The sequence below is a fragment of the Triticum aestivum genome, chromosome 6B, assembly GCF_018294505.1.
Source record: "Triticum aestivum cultivar Chinese Spring chromosome 6B, IWGSC CS RefSeq v2.1, whole genome shotgun sequence".
In the NCBI taxonomy this organism is placed as follows: Eukaryota; Viridiplantae; Streptophyta; class Magnoliopsida; order Poales; family Poaceae; genus Triticum; species Triticum aestivum.
The window spans coordinates 267,918,762-267,940,212 of NC_057810.1; the positions used below are offsets into that span (position 1 = coordinate 267,918,762).

Sequence of the window (21,451 nt, forward strand, 5' to 3'; positions counted from 1 at the left end):
ATAAAAGATAGAGAAAGGAAACCAAATAAAAAACTGGAACGAAAACAATAGAAACGACAACCAAAATATTTCAATTAAAAACGGAACCTAACACACTAGAGCGGCCCATCAGGATCATCGCTATGTGCGAAGTTATTTGATTGAGGTCTCACGCATCGAGAGCTCCTAACTGTAGAGCAAAATTTGAGGGGTTCCCCTTGAGGGATACCCTCAAGGATCACTTTTGGCAGGCTGAAGGCGCATCACTTGTCGTGTGCTGGGCGCTCCCTTCAGATCTTGTTTTTCTATTATTTCGCGTTTAGGAATTTAGATAGTTTTTCTCTGGGTTTTCCGGCTTTTCAGTTTTCGCCCATTTCCCTGAATTTTTGGAGAAACAAAAAAAACTGAATGCAAATACATTTTTTTGCTTCCACAAGAGGCACATGTTTGATTTTTGTGGAGGGACATGTTTGCTTTCGTGAGAGGCTCAACTGTGCCATTCGGAAAAGGAAAAAGATATTTTTTTTGCTGTCTCTCGGAAAGGGCAAAAACCTAAAATTTTTTTACTTCCATGAGGGTATAGGTCTGCTTCTTGTGGAGGCATATGTTTGCTTTCGCGCCTCTCAGAGAAGGAATACAAACACATTTTATTTTTCCACGAGAGGCTCATATTTTCTTCTCATGGAGGCACATATTTGCTTCCAAGAGAAACACATCCGTGTCTTTCAAAAAGGTAAAAACATTTGTTTTCGGCTACAGTTTTTTCCGGGTTTTTTGGTAAAAAAAAGTCCGTCAAAATTTTATTCACATCTGATCTAGTTTTGAAGATGTCGACGTGAGGAATGCAACATTAAAAGTGGTTCGGGATTTGGATGCACGATTTTAGAGATAAAACATTTTTAGAAAATGAATCTACGAGAAAAAACTCTCAAGTTGCTCCTTGTCATTTTCTGAGAAAGTGGGAGTGACCTTTGCAAAGGATACCCCTTAACTAGTAATTTTGTCCTAATTGTCGCTTGATGCGCCGGTTTCTAAACCAGTGCCTGCCCGGCCGCTTATGTGGGCCAGCCCAAGAAATGCACGCTGTGGCTGGGGCATGGCTATTTGCCGCTTATTCGACGCCTAGGCGCGGCTCGCCTGCAGCGAGCCCGAACTGGGCCTTCAAAGTAACAACAAGCAGCGCCACCCTGACGTCACGAGTATTTTTTCCTTTCTGTTTTTCATCCTTCTTCACAATATTATTTTTTATTTTTTATTTATATTTAAAGCAACTTTGAATAAGATATAGAAAAAAGTTAATATTGCATTTGGAAAATGTTAATCTTGCATTTAAAAATATTAATCTTGTATTTGTAAAATGTTAAAACATGCATAAAAATATTTTTGGTGTATAGGAAAAATTGTATAGAGTGAATGAAAAAAGGACTGTGATATTTGGCACATGTGGGCCATATAAGCAAAACTGCCACACCTATACTTCTTTCACTTCAAAGTACCACACGACCCCCCTTCCTTCGACCACGCCTTCTCCCAAATGACCCCGCAGGCTCGCCCGAGAAACCTGCTTCTCCCGCAAATCTCGCGCGCCCACGCCCGAGAAAACTACCACTTCACGTCTACCACATGATAACAAAATATTACGCGTGTGGGATTCGAACCCACAACTCCCTGGCACCAAAGCGCACCACCACAACCAACTCACCCTTAGGTATTTGTTGCTCAAACTACAGAAACTAATCATTTTGACCCCTTTTTTATAGTTGTGTTATTAGAAAATTACCACGATTTCTCCTCAGGTCAAAGTTACAATAGTATTCGTGTACAAGTTATCAGGCCTGTGTTGCGTAAATTACCGTGCTATTTACATAGAACTTACCAGGTACTATGCTTCAACAACTACACCTTTCAAAGTTACCATTGTGTTTTGTACACAAGTTATATGGTCTTCGATGTGTAAAATACCGTGGTACTTACACATAAGTTATCAAGGTGTGTATATATCAACCTCCCCACGGTCAAAGTTACCATGTGGGACTGTACATGAGTTACCGGGTCTACAGTTCGTATATTATCATGGTACTTACACCTAAAAACATGGGTGTGTGTTTCGGTAGCTTTTTTCATAGGTCAAAAATTACCACGATGTTTTTATGTAACTATCACGCCTATAGCGGGGTCAAAGTGGGCCGTTTTTCTGGGCCAACCCACGAGCACGTGTGCCCCTCATGACACTAAACATTATGTGACTTTCTCATGGCACGCCATGTGTTGTGTTCATCCAAGAGGCCCCGCGAGGAGAGTGTATGTTTTGAACAACTTGTTTTTCTTTGGCAAAAATTATCGGGGATGTTTTTTGAGCAACTTTTTCCTGGACAAAAAGTTATCTGGAGATTCTAGGTAACCTATCAAGCCCGCAGTGTTTAAAATATCATGCTATTTACACAAAATTTATCAGGGGTATGTTTCAGCAAAATTTCCCCCACGGGTCAAAAACTTATTATGATGTTTAGTTATCGTAGTGCACATGTTTTCATGCTATTTACACATAAAAATACTAGGGGGGGGGGAGGTATACTACCGTGCTATTTACACAGAAGATACCGGAGTATCTTTTCAAAACAAATCATCCCTATGGTCAAAGTTACCATGGTGTAACTACCTCGGTTATCAGATGTGCGCTGCGTATATTACCATCTATTTACACATAATTATCAGGTATCTTTTCACATTTTTTCCCCCAATGGTTAAAGTTACCAGATGTTTGTATCTAAATTATTAGCTCTATGGCGTCAATGTTATCGTGCTATTTACATAAATTACCGGGGGGTGGGGTGGGGGCGGGTTCAACAAATTTCTTCTCAATGATCAAAGTTACCACGATGCTTTCACCAAAGTTATCACACCTTCAGTGCTTATGACCATGCTACTTACATATAATGTACCGTGTGGTATACAAAAGTTATCATGTTGGTGGTGCGTCATTTATCATGGTGGCGATGGAGAATTTACCATGAGAAAAGTTTATGTGCCAGATTTGATAGGTGAATCAATTTTTTTCCAGTGGTAATATATTAAAGGTAAAACATGTCAAAAACAGTATTTCCCTTAGCTTATTCAACAATGAGTGTCATAGGTGAGGTGGTTAGCTCCCTTTGTTGATTACTTGCAGACTAGAGATCAAATCCTAATCCAAGCATTATTTTTGCATGAAAATTGGGAAAGCGCGTGGGGCATGATTACAAAAATTAGGAAGGCACGATCAGGTGTGCGGGAGGACGTGTGGGAAAGGAAGGAAATCGCGAGGGAAGGAAATTGGGGCGGTCGAGGAGGACGGGCGGGAAAGGAAGGAAATCTGGAGGGCGGTCGGATCTCACGGTGCTGGATTGGTGTGGCAGTTTTGCAATCTGCCACACGGTTGCCACATACATATTTTGATGAAAAAAATTATATTGTTAATCTTGTTTACCAAAAAGTGTTAATCATATGCAAAAATATGTTAATCATGTATAAGAAATGTGTTTGTGGGAATAAAAAAATATCGGACATTCAATGAAAAATTTCACATTAAAAAAAGTACAATGTAAAAACGTATTTGCATAGTTCAATGAAAAATGCTTCGTACATTTCAAAATATATGTCACATTAAAATAAATCACAAGTTTCAAGAATTTATTAGTGGCATTTTTGTGAAATATTTGTACAATTAGAAAAAAAATGTTTGCACAGTTAATTAATGTTTTTATCAAGCAAAATATATTTAAAATTGTATTCAAGTCTATATTTAACACACATTTGAGAAATAATACTTAAAACACGTTTTGGTAAAAATGCTAAACATATATTTCATGTATGACGAGTATAAAAGATTATTTGACATGTATACGAAAAATGTACAACGTGTATGACAAAGTAGATTTGTGTTGGGAAAACAAAAACAAAAAACACGACAATGAAACCAAAAAAAAATAAACAAAATATAAATAAGAAAAAAAGTAAAAAAGAAATATGGTGTGAAAGCAAAGGAAATTGAAATCATAATGAACAAGAAAAAATAAAATAAAGAAAACCGGCAAAAAAGACATAGAAATCTGAACAAAAACAATAGAGAAATGAAAAGAAAAAAATGAACCGGACTGAATCGATCGAGCACAGCGACAGAAGGAACTGCGGGGGAAGCCGTAGAGCGATGTAGCTAATGGGCCGGCCCACTACTTTGTCGCCTTTAGGCTATTTCTATTAGAAATTAGTCCCCGCACAAATGTGGACAAGAATGTACGCACTTGCCAACGAGCTCCTCCTATGAACCATGCAAAACTCCATGTCGATGCGGCAGCGAGAGCAGGACGAGGTGGCGTTGTAGCTGTGGTATGCAGGGATGGAAGCGGAAACTATTTGAGCAGTACCACTTTGGTGGTGCAAGGAGTTTGTGATCCATTCATACTCGAAGAGATGGCGTGCAGGGAAGCACTTTGTGCAGCCGAAGAACTCATGCTACATTAGTTCATGGTAGCGTCAGATGCAAAACAAAATAGTTCATGATATTATTCAAGGTTCTCATGGCAAACACGGAGCAATCATAAGCGAGATCAAAGCTCGCTCTACTGCTTTTCTTGTAGTTTACTTTTGAAGGCCGAGATAGTAACATAGAAGCTCATAGTTTAGCTAGATTTGCTCTTAATTTATGCCTTGAGCGTCATTTGTGGTTTCCGCAAAAAAAAAAGAGCGTCATTTGTGGTTTGGCCAACCAGTAAACATTATCCCACTCTCTCTGAACTATGAGGAATAAAAAATAGGCCTTACACCTCAAAAAAAAGAAAAGAAATCAGTACAAATGACATGTAGCTGTAGCGGCTGGCAAGTGAACTGTTCGATCGCTCTGTAGAAGTGCATGCTCTAGCCAATGCAACCAAAAAACCGATCTGATGGAAAAGACTACGCAATACATTTATACTTCAACACGCCCCCTCACATGTGGCTCCCTGAGGCCTAAACGTGAACCGAAATGGGCTGCAATATATTTTTATTTTCTATTGCACCTGCCAGGTCTTGAACTCAATACCTCTTGGCTCTGATACCATGTAGAAGTGCATGCTCTAACCAATGCAACAAAAAGCTGATCTGATGAAAGAGACCATGCAATACATTTATACTTCAACACACTCTTGCCCTAAAAAATTTTTTGGTCGCTCGATGGTCCATGGTATGAAAAGAAAAGCAAATTTTAAGAGATGTTCATAAATTTGATAATAGTCACCAGAGTAAAAATAGGTCTTGATTTTTTAAAAGAATGTGAGTTTGAAAATGTTTTATAGAGTGGAAAACATTCATGAGATTTGATAAAATTTGCGTTTTTTATGAGTTTTAACGAAGGTTCGTGAATTTGCAAAAGGTTTGTGAGCTTGAGAAAAGTTAACAGATTTGGAAAATATTCATGGGAGTTGAAAATAGTTCATAAATTTTTAAATTTTCATTGTTTTGATCATCCACCTTGTTTGACCGGTTGACGGAGCAGTCAACCATTGACCAGTTGTCTTTCTCATAAAAAGTTCACAGGATTGAAAACAAGTTCAAAATACCGGACACAATACTCTGATTTTTTTTCATGAATTCAAAAAATTTCAAAACACAAAAAAATGGCAAATTCCAGAAATATTTATTGAAATTGAAAAGCTCACGGATTCAAAAATTCCGCATAGTCAAAAAAGTTTTAAGAAGTAAAAAAATGTTTAAAAATCAAATAAAGTTCATGGATGCAAAAAATGTCATGTGTTCAATTTTTTTAACGAAATACAAAGATGTTCATGAGCAAGAGAAAAGTTCACAAATTTGAAAAAGTTTGTGAATTTGAAAATTTTCACGTATTGAAAAATGGTTCACAGATTTGAAAATAAGTTTGCAAATTTTAGAGAAAGTTTATAACTTTTATACAAAATAATTAACAAAAAATCACAAAATTGAAAAAAGCTTTAAAAGCTGAGGAAGACCGGTGGAATTTTTTTCTCACAAATTTTGTTTTTTCGAATTTTATTTTGTCCAAAAGCTAAGGAAGATCGGTGGAAAATCAAAAAGCCAAAAAAACGGGAAAAACCCCGCTTAAAAAGCTGAAAAGGCGTGCAGAAAAAAAAAACTGAAGGAAGCACATAGAGCGCGGCACGTAACGGCGGTTGAGAGCTCTTAGCCCATCCGCAGATGGTCGCTACAAGGCTCCCGAAAGAGCGTTCGTCAATTAGTTGCTCTTCCATTTACCGTTTTGCCTTTAAATGGCACAATGCAGCGGGCGCTGAATAGGATTCACGTCGCACATCAGCATAACCCATAAGATCATCCTTAATGGGCTTTTCATGGCACAATTCCTCTTGATTGAGCGAGTATTCTTTTCTCAAAATAAAATAAAATTGAGCGAGTATTCTAGTGTTGTGCTCTTAGTCCCGAACCAGCCATGCAGTGTTCTACCACTCAAATAAAATAAAATAAACCATGCAGTGTTCTGCAAAACGTGCTGCTAAACTATTTGAAAACCAAACTTTGAAGAGCTGGCTACCAGCATAACAAAAACACGCGCGACTGCAATTGACACGTGATCATGAAAATGCGACGAAACAAATTAAAAGAGAGAAAAAATGGGAAGGCAGTTGCTCCCACGACCACAAGGCCATACCAGATAGAATCTAACATATAAGGGATGAAGGAGTCCGGCTATCTAGCGGCCGTGGCCACGTATCCTTTTTTACGCATGAACAGTGTGCGCGTTACTGTAGCGACGAGGGCAGCGACGAGGGCAGCGAAAGCGAGCAGGCGGCGCAACAAAGCGAACAGCGAGAGAAAAGGGGAAGCGAGCGGCCAGCACGAGAAAAAAGACCTAGCCCGCGCCCCCGCAGCCGCCTCCTCTCCTGCCGCCGCCGCCTCGTCCTCGTCTCGTTTCTTGCCCTCAGCGCCGCCTCCTCTCCTTCCTCTCTCTCCCTCTGCGCCACCTCCTCTTCTCTTCATGCGTGGTGGCGTCTCGTCATCCCCAGCCTCCTCAATCCCCTCCTCCCGCACGAACCCTAGCAGAGAGAGAAGATGAGAGGGAGAGAGAAGGAAGGAGAGGAGAGGAGGGAGAAAGAGAGATGAAAGAGGAGAGGGAGGTGTGGCGGCTGACGGGAGAGGGTCATCGGCCGGCGTCGGCCTGCGCCGGCGAGGTCGGGCGCGACCTGGCGGTTGGCGACGACTCGATCCGTTCCTGGATTGGGAGCTGCGAGGAGGCTGGGGCTCGGGCGCGATGCACGGGAGGCTGCACCCCGCCTCCATCTCCACGCGTGCGGCGGCGACCTCGGGAGGAGCTCGAGCCACAACGGTGGTCCACGGCGCCGGCGTCAGCAGGAGGAGCGTCGGCCGCAGAAACGGCCGGCTCCGTTCGGTTTTCGCGCAGGAGAGTATTGCAGGGTGGTGTTGCTTAGCAAGCTTGCCTGCAGTATGCAGTTTTATACCAATTTTTGTGTTCGCTAATAGTTTTGGTTTGATTGATTCAAGTTTTTGATTTATGCACATACATATTGTAGAGTGTATTGTCCCCTAGCAGACTTGATTTTAATATTCTATATGCAGCTTTGAGACAAGTGACTATTCTCTGGTAGTCAACTAACTCATGGGTAAATTAGATGTCACAGCCAAAAACATTTATATAGATAAATCATTGTGCATTTTACAGGGCAATGCTTAGATGTTATGATGTTTTGTAGGAACAAGCATGTGATTCCCCTTGAGTGCCAGGCAGCAGCAAGGCAGAGCAGATCGAGTGGTAAAAGCGGTGGTGCTGTGTGACATCCTTGCGCTGGCTCCCGTCGGTATGATACCTTGTTTGGGTTTGCTTATCCGAGAATGAGCTGCGTGTTTGCCTGTGTGGTAGTTGTTGTATTGGATTTATGTATTTGAACAATCAGATAGCATGCGTAATCATTTGATTGTGTGGTGCAGATCTTAATGAAGGTCCTGCCTGACTCATGGTTGTCAAGCCAAACAAGTCAGTATTGCATCTAAGTAATGCTATGTATTCTATCAGCGCCTACTCCTAAACTACCAGATCATGCCTGCTGTTTACAAGATCATGCCTGCTGTTTATAAGTGGATTATTAGGCCTTTCGTTGGTCGTATGAACTTTGGGACTTTCGGGTCTTCTGTTAAAGATGATGTAGAATGCAGTGAAATTGTTCATGCCCTCGATGAAGAGCATTTATATATCTCAGTTTTTTATGGTTAATTAACTAGAGAACTCATCCAAGAGCATTTAGATATCTCAGCTTTTTTCCCTCACATGGATTACTCATATTCCTGCCTAAAAATGACCGCTTCCTTTTGTTATTTGGATCAGCTGAAGGCATGCTCAGATCATCAAATTAAGGTACATTCAAGCTACAACTGACTTCGCGTCAAAGCATTTACGTATCATTATTAGATTTATGTGATGTTCTTCAAGTGTGATTGTGTGTTGAATTTTTCATATTTGATTGGAATCACCATCTGTTTGTGGCCACGGGTGAGTTTGCATTGGCTTAGAAAAATTGCCGCTCATTTTTTTTACTTACGAGTATCCTGATCTCCAGACTATTGCTACTTTCCTTTTTCCTTTTGTTGCTCCTCAATTTATTATGACTCTTGATTTCTATGCATGTGTGCAGGTGGCTTCTCTATTGGCACAGCATGTCCCATCTGGTTTTAGGAATTGGCTGGACTTCTTCCTTGTTCTGAGTGTTTGATGCTGTAATTTTTTCTTGGGTTTTCTCTCTTCTCCTTGTTGCTACCTTAGTTCAGTCTTTTGTTCGTGCTCTTTCTCTAGAGATTTCCTTTTAGTTCTAATGGTTTGAGCCGTAGAAGTTAGTGTACAGTCCTATATTTGGCTTCCATGGCTCCTAAATGGAGAGCTGGACATGCTTGGTTGGAGTCGCTGAGCTTACTGTCCCATGTCTCCTGGTTGTGAGAGTTGAATCTGGTTAGTTGGAATTATAAAGATCAGCATGCAGTCCGTCCACGCCTCCTAATTAGATAGTTGTGCTTGGTTAGGGAGATGCTTTTGGCTAATTACAATATCTTGTCATAGAATTTTATAATTGTTTTGTACTTTTGTCATAGAACTGGTTTTGCCATATCATCTATGAATCCTTTTTGTTAATTACAATATCCTGTGATAGAATTTTATAATGGTTTGTTCAAATGCCTAGGATGGGATGCCAGATCATGTTAACTATAAAAGTTTTTCTCTCCAATCAGTTTCTGTAAGATGATGTGGAGATATTCATATGTGGAGCTCCTAATCTAGCTAATTTAACTATGGAAAATATATTGTTTACTCTACCTTATGGGCCTAATTTCCTAAAAATAGGGGACATTGTGATATATACCAATGACTGTTCAAAATATCATCCAAGAGAGGCAGTAGCAGGAGAGAGGCGGTAGCAGCAAACCAAAGCAAAGGAAGATTAACTCCTTTTTACTATTGGCTTATAACCTTTTGTTTTGTGTGATTGTGCTCAGGTATGTGAAGGATTAGGGCTTAGGGCACTTGATGCCAGCGAGTTGGAGTTTGCTTGGTTACATATGCAGGTCTTTGGAATCTGAAACTTCTATGTGGTGATGAGCTTCTGCTCATCTTGATTGATTCATCTCCAGTGAAGGTACCGACACCCTTCACCCCCTCCTAATTTGCCTCCTCTCCTCTCTTTTCCACTCATTTTTTTGGTTTAAGCCAGAATGTCTCATCTCTGTATGTAGATCCATTTTTGTATCTACCTAGAAGGTGTTCGATGAAAATCCAAGCTGCAACAGATGCTTGATGAAAGCTACAGATTCACTTCTTCCGATTCATTTTCCACACCTGCACATCTATCATTTGCCGAATTAAAACAAATGAAACACTCTTAAATACCTGGAGCTAAAGTATGAGTTACTCTCAAGATGTATGCATGCGTTTGACACCCTAAAGGTGTGTGTTTACTTAACCACAAAAAATATGTTTACTTCTACACAGAAGTCGTAGTTCAATGAACTTTAATGTGTGATTGTGTAATGTAGACTTCAGTGAGTATGGCTTCTCCAATCTACATTGTTATTATGGGAGGCATTTTGACACAAAAAATGCAGACAAGTGGTGAATATCTTGAGCTCAATTGATAATTGCCCGTCAAAACAGATTGCATAATGTGCCTTGCTCTGAAACATTTAGATTGATGTCCATACTTTTTTTGGACACACAATTATTTCTAAAGTAAAAGCATAACAATTATTTACTGGTTGTAGGTCACAAAGTGGCTGATAGTAAATCTCTCGCGTCGGCGCTCACTTTCTTTCCTCTCTCTCTTTACGTGCTCCTCCCTTGCAGGAACACAGAGTTGTGCAGCCGGTGGTGTCTTGACCAAGGGTTGTTGTGATGAACATCCATCGATGGTACTGCCTCCTCCTCCGTATCATGCCCAGGTAGAGCTCTCACTTCCTCCCACATATTCTCGATGACATATTCGACAAATTCCTGTGAACTGAGATGGCTCCATTTCCTTGTTTCATTGCATATCCAGGTTCTCTGCTCGTCGAACATATAAAGGCGCAACCATTGTGATGTTTGCTTCCTGCCATTAGAGCAAAGTTGCCTGAATAAAAACATCAGTAGTTTCCCCCTTTTAGCTTTGACGCGGTGTTATGGTTGTACAAGTGTATAGCAATAGTAAGATGTAGATTTTTTGGGAAACGTGAGTGTGCGATTAATCCGAGCAGAGCCTTGCGCCACTACAAAATGGTGAGGTATTTCCATGCCCACTGAAATAGCAAACTTTAGGATCGACCGGGCGCATCAGTGACTTGAAGGGGATAGCGCCAAGAGAAGAAAACAATGGGGCGTGGTCTTCTGGAGGTGCATCTGGTCCACGCCAAGGGCCTCTCTGGCAGCGATTTCCTTGGTGAGTATTCCACTGCACGCCTTTCGTGGGGAAGAACATTTATCGCCACCACCACGCATGTTCTTGGCTTGGCTTGGGTTCGTCTGCTGATGGAGATTGATCTGATTTTACCCGTACTTGTATGGAAGATAGACCTGTGTGGTCGTTAGGTGCCGGAGCCAGGAGCACAAGGGCAACACCGCACTGAGGTCAGTGCCTCCATAGCTCTCTGGTTTTTAGTTTCGTTACTCATCTATGTTCAAAGTGATTGTAATGTATGCCTTGGTCTGCTCTGTTCAGTTCCATAGGGAATTTCTTGCCATTGGCACGACCAGTATTTACTATGCAAGCAGACAATAGTTGTTACATTCCTGCCAACTATATGAATCTCACAGCTTCTCACATGTACCATCCTCTTAGACTTTTAGATTTCCAAAGAAACTAAATGAAGATATGGTGGCCTGGTCTCAATAGTACAACTTAAAGCATTCCATGCTTTATATTTTTTTCTGAAATTTGCTTTTGAAGAATCATGTATCTATGTTAGATCCGGTGAGAAAAGGCGGCTTCCCAGCAGAGGATGCGACAGTGTTGGCCACATTTGGTTTTCGACTTGGGTGTCTAAATATTCTCACAATACTTGGCTCCCTCTCGCCCTTTGCGCCATTGGCGCAACGAGTCATCTAGTCGGGTTAAAGGGGCATGCTGTGTGTTCATGCGGATACACTTGCTAATCAGTTAGCCACTAACTAGGAATAGTAAGCAAGCACGATGCGTACTGTAGTCACTCGCTAGGGCATCTCCAGCTGCGCCCCCAGAAGGCCTCCCCAGGCGTTTTTTTCGCGCCGGCGTCGAAAAAACGGCCCAGTCGCGTCCCAGGAGCCCGATTTTCGCCGGCTTCACGGGCGGCGCAGTGAAGGCCGGACGACGCGCGTCCCTCGCCCTCGCCTCGCCCGCCACGCGTACGCACGGTGCCACGCGTGTGGGCGGCGCCTCGGCCTATATATGCCACCCACCGGCCGTTTTGTCCTTGTCGAGCCCAAGCCGGAGCCCGGCCTCCCCGCGGAGTACGAGGAGATAGCCCGGCGCGGCTTCTCCGACGAGGACGCCATGCAGTGGGCGCGGGACGACTACCTCCGCAACGAGACGGTCCGGCAGTGCCGGGCCCTGGAGGAGATCGCCGCCCGCAAGCGTGGGCGTGAGGACGAGCACGGCGTCGTCATCCTCGACAGCGACGACGACGACGCCCCCGGACTTTCCAACCCGCCGCCGCGCCAACCGGGGGAGGGGTGCAGCAGGGACGGCGGAGGTTTAGGCGGGGGCGGCGGCGGCGGCGACTACACGCGGTTCTACAGCCTCCTCGGCATGTAGAACCGCGTGGGCGGGCGGCGAGGCGGGCGGCGAGGGAGACGGCAGGAGTAGCCCGCGGCAATTTTTTTAAAAAATATGTTTAAGTTTGAACGAACTCGCCGTGTTTGCGTTAAATTTGAGTCGTTTTGCGCCGTGTTTGCCATTTTTACTCGAACCGTGGGCGCCGCGACTGGAGGGCATCACGCCCCTAATGCGCGGTTTAGCGCCGGTACGTCCCTAGGAGGCGATTTTTTGCCCCTCTTAGGAGGCCAACGGCTGGAGATGCCCTAACATATTGTCCGCCGCTATGTCCTCACGCCGGGCGCGCGTGGCATGCGGCGTAGCAAGCCAGCCCACCCCACCGCTTGATCTAGATATACTTGCACGTCGATTGAGTCGGGTCTGACGGCCGCCACGCGCGCTGCCGCTTCATGTCAAATCTTCTCTCTCCCTTCCCCCCGACGACTGTCCGGCGACCAATCATCCACCAGCCGCCGGCTGATTGCGCTCAGCTAGCTCCCATCCAAACTCCACCAGCACCACTCCCATCCCCCCTGGCCTCGCGAAGCAAGATAGCTAGCGTTCCATCGGGTAGCCGGCCAGACTAGACCTGACGCCGACGCTAGCTGCATGCATGATGAGACACCGCGAGACGGGTGCATGGATGGCCAGCAGCGGCAAGCCATGCATGCATGATGCGTACATGCATGGCACGGGCACCGGCAGACAGACATGCGAACCTGCCAGCCTAACAGCCGCGCGGCGCCATCCTTGCATTTGCATGCATGTCACCCACCGCTGACCAGCCTCAAGCATATTACGGGAAGCATGGGTGGCGCCAAAATGGCCTCAATTGCACCCGGCAAGGTACAAGCATATAGCCATCGGCCAGCACGTACATTATGTGTACACGCACGTATAGTAAGTTGGTAACGCCGTAGGTGCACCGGCCGCATGTACATGTATGTGGCGTCTCTGCAACACGCGTGGCAAGCCATCGACTGAGCATCTCGTGCATGGCCGAGAGCGCTGAGACCTGAGAGGCTGACCATCTACCGGACGTAGGTAGCGTCGCGCTGGCGCGCATGGCGCGGGCGGGACAGGCGAGCCGACAGGATAGAGACCAGGGGAGATGGCAGCCGGGCATATGCGTGCCGGAACGGATTGGGCGTGTCCGGTCCGTGGGCTGTACGTGGCCCCGCCGGCAGGTACATACGACGGGCGGCATGGAACAGGACAAAGCAAGGAAGAAACGAAATCGGTTCAATCATCAAATTCGGCCCATATTGATACCAATCACGAGTTAGTAGTACTGTTTACATATATATTCATTCCTGTCTGAAGGTGCTTAACACAATCTATCATTAAGACTTCGCTACCAACTATGCTACTGTTTACTCTTTTCTTTTTACTTTTTTTTAGATGAACAGGGAGGCCTCCCCTCCCCGGTTCCATTACTTGAATGAAACCAGAACACAAACTTCAGTTTTTACAACAGCTCACTAAGAGGAGCAGTTCCCGCTTAAAAACGGTACTACAATACTGAAAAAGAGAGAGAGACCAGGGGATACAGATCTTTGAAAGATCCAAATGGCACGCAGGCCCCAACTACCGTGATCAGACTAGCGTCTCCAGGTTTACTTTCGCTTCCATCTCCGCAGCTTTCCTGAGTTTGAACGGTGGTGCCGAGGCAGCCTGAGGAGACCAGCATGCAAGTGTTGATACTGGGCTGCACGTCACGTTCTTGCTCTTCAGGTGACCCTGCTTCTTTGGTGAGTGGAAGCGCCAGTCGTCGTCAGAGATCTTCAGCTTGTCCCATTGATTCACGACCCCATCTTTGGTGCAGCCTCCCAGCATTAGCCACTTGTTATTCTCAGTGGCTGCAGCAAGAACGTCGTTAGTGCTGTCAGGAAAATCTCCAGACGAGCCTTGCCATTTTCTGGCGCCAAGATCGCCCAGAACCTGAGGGTTCTGAGGATCAGTCTCCAAACCTGCAAAATCGATGTCCAAACTGTGTTGTTAAAGATGATAGAGTTCCTATACTTCCACAAACACCAGAGGACAACCGATGAGACAATGTTTAGAGCAGAATTTCTTTTATTGGATATCCAAAATCTAGCAACAGATTCATACCCAACTCCTATCTCGACCTGAAAATGGTCAGCTACAAATGACCAAATGTTTTTCGCTACAATGCATTCAAAAAACAGATGGGTGATAGTTTCCTGTTCCGAGCAAAAGACACAATCCAGAGGTTTAAGGATTTGTCTCTTCCTCAGGTTGTCTCTGGTCATCAGCTTGTTATATGAGAAGAGCCACAGGAAAACATGAATCTTCGGGGGTACATAAAGTTTCCACACTGTTGGAATATAAACTGTTGCACCCCACGAAAATTGATTACATGATATAGGGTGCTTGAGGAGTACACACCCTTGCTCTCAAGCTGCCATATCAGTGAGTCAATGTCCTCATTCAAAGCAATGCTTTTGGCGCATTCTACTAAATGGTGCCATTGCTCCATGAGCTTATCATCGAAATTCCTTCTAAAGGTCGGCTTTAGGGTTTCCCCATCCCAGATATCTTTAATGGTTTTAGACTGCTCATTACATACTATGTACACAGGCCAGAATTGTGTGGCTAGAGGGGAGGACCCAAACCAAGTATCTTCCCAGAATCTAATTTTCTCACCATTGCCCACTTTCCATCTAAATCCAAACTTCAGGTTTTGGATGATGGATTGGACTCCCTTCCAGAACCTGGAGGAGTTTGGGTTAGGGTTAACAGCAAATAGATTAGGTTTCCCAGAAACATACTTCTGGTCTATAATGGACTTCCATGGTTTCTCCCCTTCCTCACAGAATCTCTTGACCCAGGACCCTAAAAGGCACGTATTTATCTCTTGAAGGTTTGGGATCCCAAGACCTCCAAATTCTTTTTTTATACAAATCATTTTCCAGCTAGCTAGGTGGAGTTTTCTATGCCCTTCAAAGTCATTCCAAAGGCAGTTTGCCATCTGGGAGTTGATCAATTCTATGGCCCACTTAGGAAATTTGAAAAAGGAAAGAAGGTAGATGGGGATACTGGCCAGGCAAGCTTGGATGAGCACAAGTCTGCCTTTATAGGAGAGTAGCTTCCCTCTCCATCCAACAATCCTTTTCATGATCTTATCTATAAGGGGTTGTATATCCTCCCTTCTAAGCTTGTCGTAGTGGAGGGGAATTCCCAGATATTTAATGGGGAAAACCCCTTCGACACATCCTAGGGTTTGGGTGAAACTAGCCGTTTCCACACTATCCATGTTAATGGGGATCATCTCACTTTTACTATAATTAATTCTCATGCCTGAGACCTGCTCAAAGCAGTTCAAAACTATCTTCAGGTTCAAGGCATGTTGAAGGTCCTTATCCAGGAAGAGGATGGTATTGTCTGCGTACTGCAGACAGATGATCCCACCTGGGCAGGCTTCTGGGCAAAGCCCAGCAATCATATTTTGATTGGCTGCCTTCATCAGCATTCTGGTGAGAGCATCAACTACTAGATTGAATAACAGTGGAGAGATGGGGTCCCCCTGCCCGAGTCCCTTCCCTGTGAGAAAGAAGTCACTTTCACTGTTGTTCATCTTGACTCCAATGGACCCCCCATGGGTAATTTGCCTGATCCATTGAATCCATTTCCCCCCAAAACCTCTAAACCTAAGTAACTCCTCTAAGAATTCTAGGTTGACCTTATCAAATGCTTTTTCATAGTCCAGCTTCAGCACTAGCCCTTGCCTTTTGCTAGAATGAATAGAATGCAGCACTTCATGTGCTGTAACGACACTTTCAAGGATGTACCTGCCTTTGAGGAAGGCAGATTGATTACTAGATATTAACCTTTGTAGGATCCTAGAAAGTCTATTAGTAAGCACCTTAGTGAAGATTTTGAAGCTACAATTCAGGAGGCTGATAGGTCTAAATTTCTTCATAGAAGATGCATCAGGTTCTTTAGGGATTAGGGTCAGCATAGCAAAGTTGAGCCTATATATGACAAACTCCCCTTTGTGGAAGTCTGAAAACATATTCATCAGATCTTCCTTCACTAGCTCCCAAAATGTTGGTAGAAGAAGAAGGGGATCCCATCAGGCCCAGGTGCTCCATCAGAATATGAGTCAAAGATAGCTTTCTTGACCTCATCCTCTGAAAATGGAGCTTCTAAATTAATATTCTCTTCAGTAGTTACTTTTTCTTCTTCAGAGAAAAAGTTTTGATTCATTCTAAACCCATTCCTATCTTCTTTTCTAAAAAGATCTTTATAATAGTCACTAGCAATCCTAAGCATCTCAGCATTATCAGTGACTAGACCATCAGGCCCATCCAGAGAGTGGATAGTAGTTTTCCTCCTTCTCTGGTTGGCCACTACATGAAAATATGCAGTGTTCCTGTCACCTTCTTTAATCTCTCTATCTCTAGATCTCTGTTTAGCTTTAACCTCTTCTTGGAGCCAGATTTTCTGGAGCTCAGAGTGGATGAATCTAATTCTAGTATTTTCTGCATCAGAAAGGTTTGAGGTTTCAGACTTGATGTCAAGCTTATCAAAGTCCTCTAGTAGGATCTTTTTGTATCTTCTAAGCTGAGCCTCCTCATTGGAGCTCCACCCTTTGGTGGTTCTCCTGAGTTTTCTAATTTTAATCTGCCAATTCTCAATGTGGGATGAGGCATTGGTGGCTTCATTCCAAATATCAGAGACTAGGTTGGAGAAGTCTTCTCTAAGTAGCCACCACTTCTCCATCTTAAAACTACTGCATTTAGGGGCTTGGTTTACTCCAGAGTCCCAAATTAGAGGAACATGGTCACTCCCACATCTAGGCAAAGCCCTACAGGATGCCATGGGGAAGATCATGTCCATTTCAGTATTGCAAAAGATCCTATCTATTGTGGACATGATGAGGTCCACCTGGTTGTTGGCCCAAGTAAATCTCCTGCTAGACAACTTAATCTCAAGCAAGCTCCAGATTTCAACCTAGGCATTGAAATTTTCACTCCATCTATGGTTAATATTGCCATTACTCTTGTCTTTGGCATATCTTACTAAATTGAAATCTCCCCCTATCAGAGTGGGGAGAGGGTCTTCCAAGAACAAGGAATGCAATTCAGAAATAAAACCTTCTTTTCCTTCTTCATAGGGAGATCCATATACAGTAATAACTCTAAATGGGCTATCATTGGTTTTCAGTTTCATAACACAACTAACAGAAGAATCTAGAGTGGACCAGGAGATCACATCTAATATGTCCAAGTCTACTCCCATCAGGATGCCTCCGGCAGAGCCCTGGGCTGGCAAGTGATGCCAGGAGAAGTTTCTACTACCTACCAGAGACTTTAAGTATGAGTCCGAGAACTCCTCTTTCTTAGTCTCTTGGAACCCTACAATGGAAGCATGGGTTTTAGCCATAGTTTCTAAAATCAGGGTTTTCCTACCAGGGGCTGCAATCCCCCTCACATTCCAGAACAGGGCATTCATGATACAAGTCTAGTTCTGGGGTGCTTGCCCCTTCTATGCTTACAGACCAAATACCACAGCTCACTATTACTTTCCTCAACACTAACATCACTAGGGATTTTCCTGGGGGTAATGAAGTCTGAAGCAGAACCTTCAGTTCTGTCAGGGCTCACACCTCCCTCTCTACCTCTATCAGCTACCTTATTAGATGGGTCAGTGTCCATACTTTCTTCTAAAATAACATCTATACCTATTTTATTAGCAACAGAAAGGAAACTGGGATTATTGAAAAGTGAGAAGGATTTGCTAGTACCTTCCTTGGTGGTTCTTGCATCCTGAGCACTTTTGTATTGTTGAGCTTTCTGAAGTATGGTTCTGGCATCTCCAGCAACCCTGGCACTCATTCTGGTAGCTTGGACAGGGCCCCAATTTTTAGCATTGTCCCGTGTTTGGATTGGTGGGAAGTTTTCATCATAACTCTCCATCTCCACTGCTCCCTCCACATTGCTTCCAGGCAGTTGCAAGAATTCAGTTGGCATGTCATCATCTCCATCTTCAGTGCTAATACCATCATCCTCCCAGCTTTCCATTTCCCTCAGGAGGTTGAAACCATCTCTTAGGTCCCCCCCATCAACTAGTTTACCAGGTGCACTGCTTTTGAGGTTCTGCAAAGAATCTTGTAACTTGTTCTTTAGGAGAGTAGTTGGGGTTGGGTGCTCCATCTCTTCTTGGCAGTAATCACTTGATCTCCTGTTCATCCCACTGCTAGAGCTGGTTCTGGATCCATTGTCTGAACTTTTGGAGCTTGTATGGGAAGCTGTATCTTCATTGTTTTTGCTATTGTGGTTGTTGTCAGTCCCTCCACTCTGTTGGTCACCTGTAGTTTGCTCTTGTGCTTGTTCCTCCACAGCAGCAGTTGGTGGCTCTACCTCCACTTTGATTTTGTACAACTTCCCATGGATCCCAAAAATTCTCTCCTTTGGCACCCTGGAGTGGTCTTTACAGGCGATTTTGACTCTGATAGTTTCATAGAAATTCTGGAAATTGTGCTGCCAGTCAACATCCAGCAGCACCCCAAAAGTGGATGTGATCTGGTCCAGCAGAGACCATTCACACCACTTTGGGTTCATGCTTCTTAGCTTGATCCAGACCTTCTGTAGTTCTTCTTCAGCAGTGATCTCTCCTTTCCATACTTCTACTTTCACTATGGAATTCACTTTAGACAGGCCAAAGCAGGGATATCCAGCCACTTGTTCCACATCTATCTCAGGAGGGAATTTGACAAGGAATGTCCACTCATCTAGAGCATTGATGGGCCAGGGCCAATTGGTTTTGTATATACTGGCGAACTCCGTTGCCAGTTCCTGCTTTGAGACCTCCCCTGATTCTACAAACACAATTCCAACATTCTTCAGCCACCCAGTGTGTTGGGCATTCACATCAGGAGCATCCAGGTGATAAAAGCCGAGTCCCTGAGCGGCACTCCCCACAAACTTCGCCGTAGAGTGTGGCTTTTTCCTGACTGGGCAATCTTCCACCTTGTGATTGATCATTTTGCAGATAAAGCAGCATTTGGGCTTTGTGCACTTGTCTTTGTGGTGCCCAGGATCACCACAATTGTAACAAGTAACCCCAGAGTAAGACATCAGGCCCGGGTTGGCAACAATGGCTCTCTGATTAGCTTCTTTGCTTTTCTTCTGCTGATTCTTGGGCTGAGATCTGATCTGCTGCTGGTTACCACCATGAGTTTCACCCTGATTCCCCCCCAGCCCGCTCGACTGCCCTTGCGACTGCTGCGGGGGGGGGGGGGGGGGGCGAACCATTGCTGCTGAGGCCCTCCCCATGGCGGGGGGAAAGGACCTGGGAAAGCCCATGGCGGTGGCGGCCCCTGGTATCCGAAACCAAAGAACGGCTGCTGTTGCTGCTGCACTCCGCCCCCTTGGTTGATCTGCTGGTGTTCGGGGGGCCAATTCCCAGCTGGGTCTCCTCTACCACCCCTGTTCTTGGCTCGGCCGCGCCCACGCCCTCCGTCTGCCATGAGATCAGGGTCGGGGTTGGTAGCCGCCGCTGTGGCGAGAGTGGTTGGGAGAGAAGGAACCCTAGCTTCTTCCCCTCCTAGCCCACCTTTTATAGGCTCCCAGAGCTGACTGTACCGCCCTTCCGCCTCGTCAAGGTGATCATCTGGCAGCCTGGAGGGTGAGTTGGCAACTGCGTCAGCCACGCAGTCTTTTTGAATCCTGCTGTTTCTGTCCGATGCCACGAATCTGAACCCGCCAGAGGCCTCCATGATCAGAAGCGCCCCTGTTTTCAGCCTCGATCCAGAATTGGTCACTGCTGCGCCATCAGCCTCACGGCGATTGCGATGCTCTCCTGCAGTTGCAATCTCCAGAAAGCTTGCCAGCGGATTCGCCTCTCTCTCCGTGGCGATTGTTGGAAATATGCCCTAGAGGCAATAATAAATTGATTATTATTATATTTCCTTGTTCATGATAATCGTTTATTATCCATGCTAGAATTGTATTGATAGGAAACTCAGATACATGTGTGGATACATAGACAACACCATGTCCCTAGTAAGCCTCTAGTTGACTAGCTCGTTAATCAATAGATGGTTACGGTTTCCTGACCATGGACATTGGATGTCGTTGATAACGGGATCACATCATTAGGAGAATGATGTGATGGACAAGACCCAATCCTAAGCCTAGCACAAGATCATGTAGTTCGTATGCTAAAGCTTTTCTAATGTCAAGTATCATTTCCTTAGACCATGAGATTGTGCAACTCCCGGATACCGTAGGAGTGCTTTGGGTGTGCCAAACGTCACAACGTAACTGGGTGGCTATAAAGGTACACTACGGGTATCTCTGAAAGTGTCTGTTGGGTTGGCACGAATCGAGATTGGGATTTTGTCACTCCGTGTAAACGGAGAGGTATCTCTGGGCCCACTCAGTAGGACATCATCATAATGTGCACACTGTGACCAAGGGGTTGATCACGGGATGATGTGTTACGGAACGAGTAAAGAGACTTGCCGGTAACGAGATTGAACAAGGTATCGGTATACCGACGATCGAATCTCGGGCAAGTACCATACCGCTAGACAAAGGGAATTGTATACGGGATTGATTGAGTCCTTGACATCGTGGTTCATCCGATGAGATCATCGTGGAACATGTGGGAGCCAACATGGGTATCCAGATCCCGCTGTTGGTTATTGACCGGAGAACATCTCGGTCATGACTACATGTCTCCCGAACCCGTAGGGTCTACACACTTAAGGTTCGATGACGCTAGGGTTATAAAGGAAGTTTGTATGTGGTTACCGAATGTTGTTCGGAGTCCCGGATGAGATCCCGGACGTCACGAGGAGTTCCGGAATGGTCCGGAGGTAAAGATTTATATATAGGAAGTCCTGTTTCGGCCATCGGGACAAGTTTCGGGGTCATCGGTATTGTACCGGGACCACCGGAAGGGTCCCGGGGGCCCACCGGGTGGGGCCACCTGCCCCGGGGGGCCACATGGGCTGTAGGGGGTGCGCCTTGGCCTACATGGGCCAAGGGCACCAGCCCCTAGAGGCCCATGCGCCAAGATATACGAAAAAGGGGAGAGTCCTAAAGGGGAAGGCACCTCCGAGGTGCCTTGGGGAGGATGGACTCCTCCCCCCCTCTTAGCCGCACCCCTTCCTTGGAGGAAGGGGCAAGGCTGCGCCTCCCCCCTCTCCCCTGCCCCTATATATAGTG

At 44.9% G+C, this 21,451-nt stretch overlaps 1 long non-coding RNA gene across 8 annotated transcripts; it reads left to right on the forward strand.

Annotated features, from left to right (window-relative positions):
* The first annotated feature begins 6,784 nt into the window (after positions 1-6,784).
* LOC123136900 (uncharacterized) lies at positions 6,785-11,478 on the forward strand. Of its 8 annotated transcripts, XR_006467454.1 has the most exons (8): positions 6,795-7,802; positions 7,933-7,978; positions 8,327-8,356; positions 8,634-8,715; positions 9,487-9,626; positions 10,331-10,425; positions 10,524-10,901; positions 11,034-11,478. It is a non-coding gene; the product is annotated as an uncharacterized lncRNA (long non-coding RNA). The 8 variants fall into 8 exon arrangements; XR_006467458.1 differs by having other exon boundaries at positions 6,785-7,802; positions 7,933-9,626; positions 11,030-11,089; positions 11,181-11,478; XR_006467456.1 differs by having other exon boundaries at positions 6,785-7,802; positions 7,933-9,626; positions 11,034-11,089; positions 11,181-11,478.
* Positions 11,479-21,451: the final 9,973 nt, after the last annotated feature.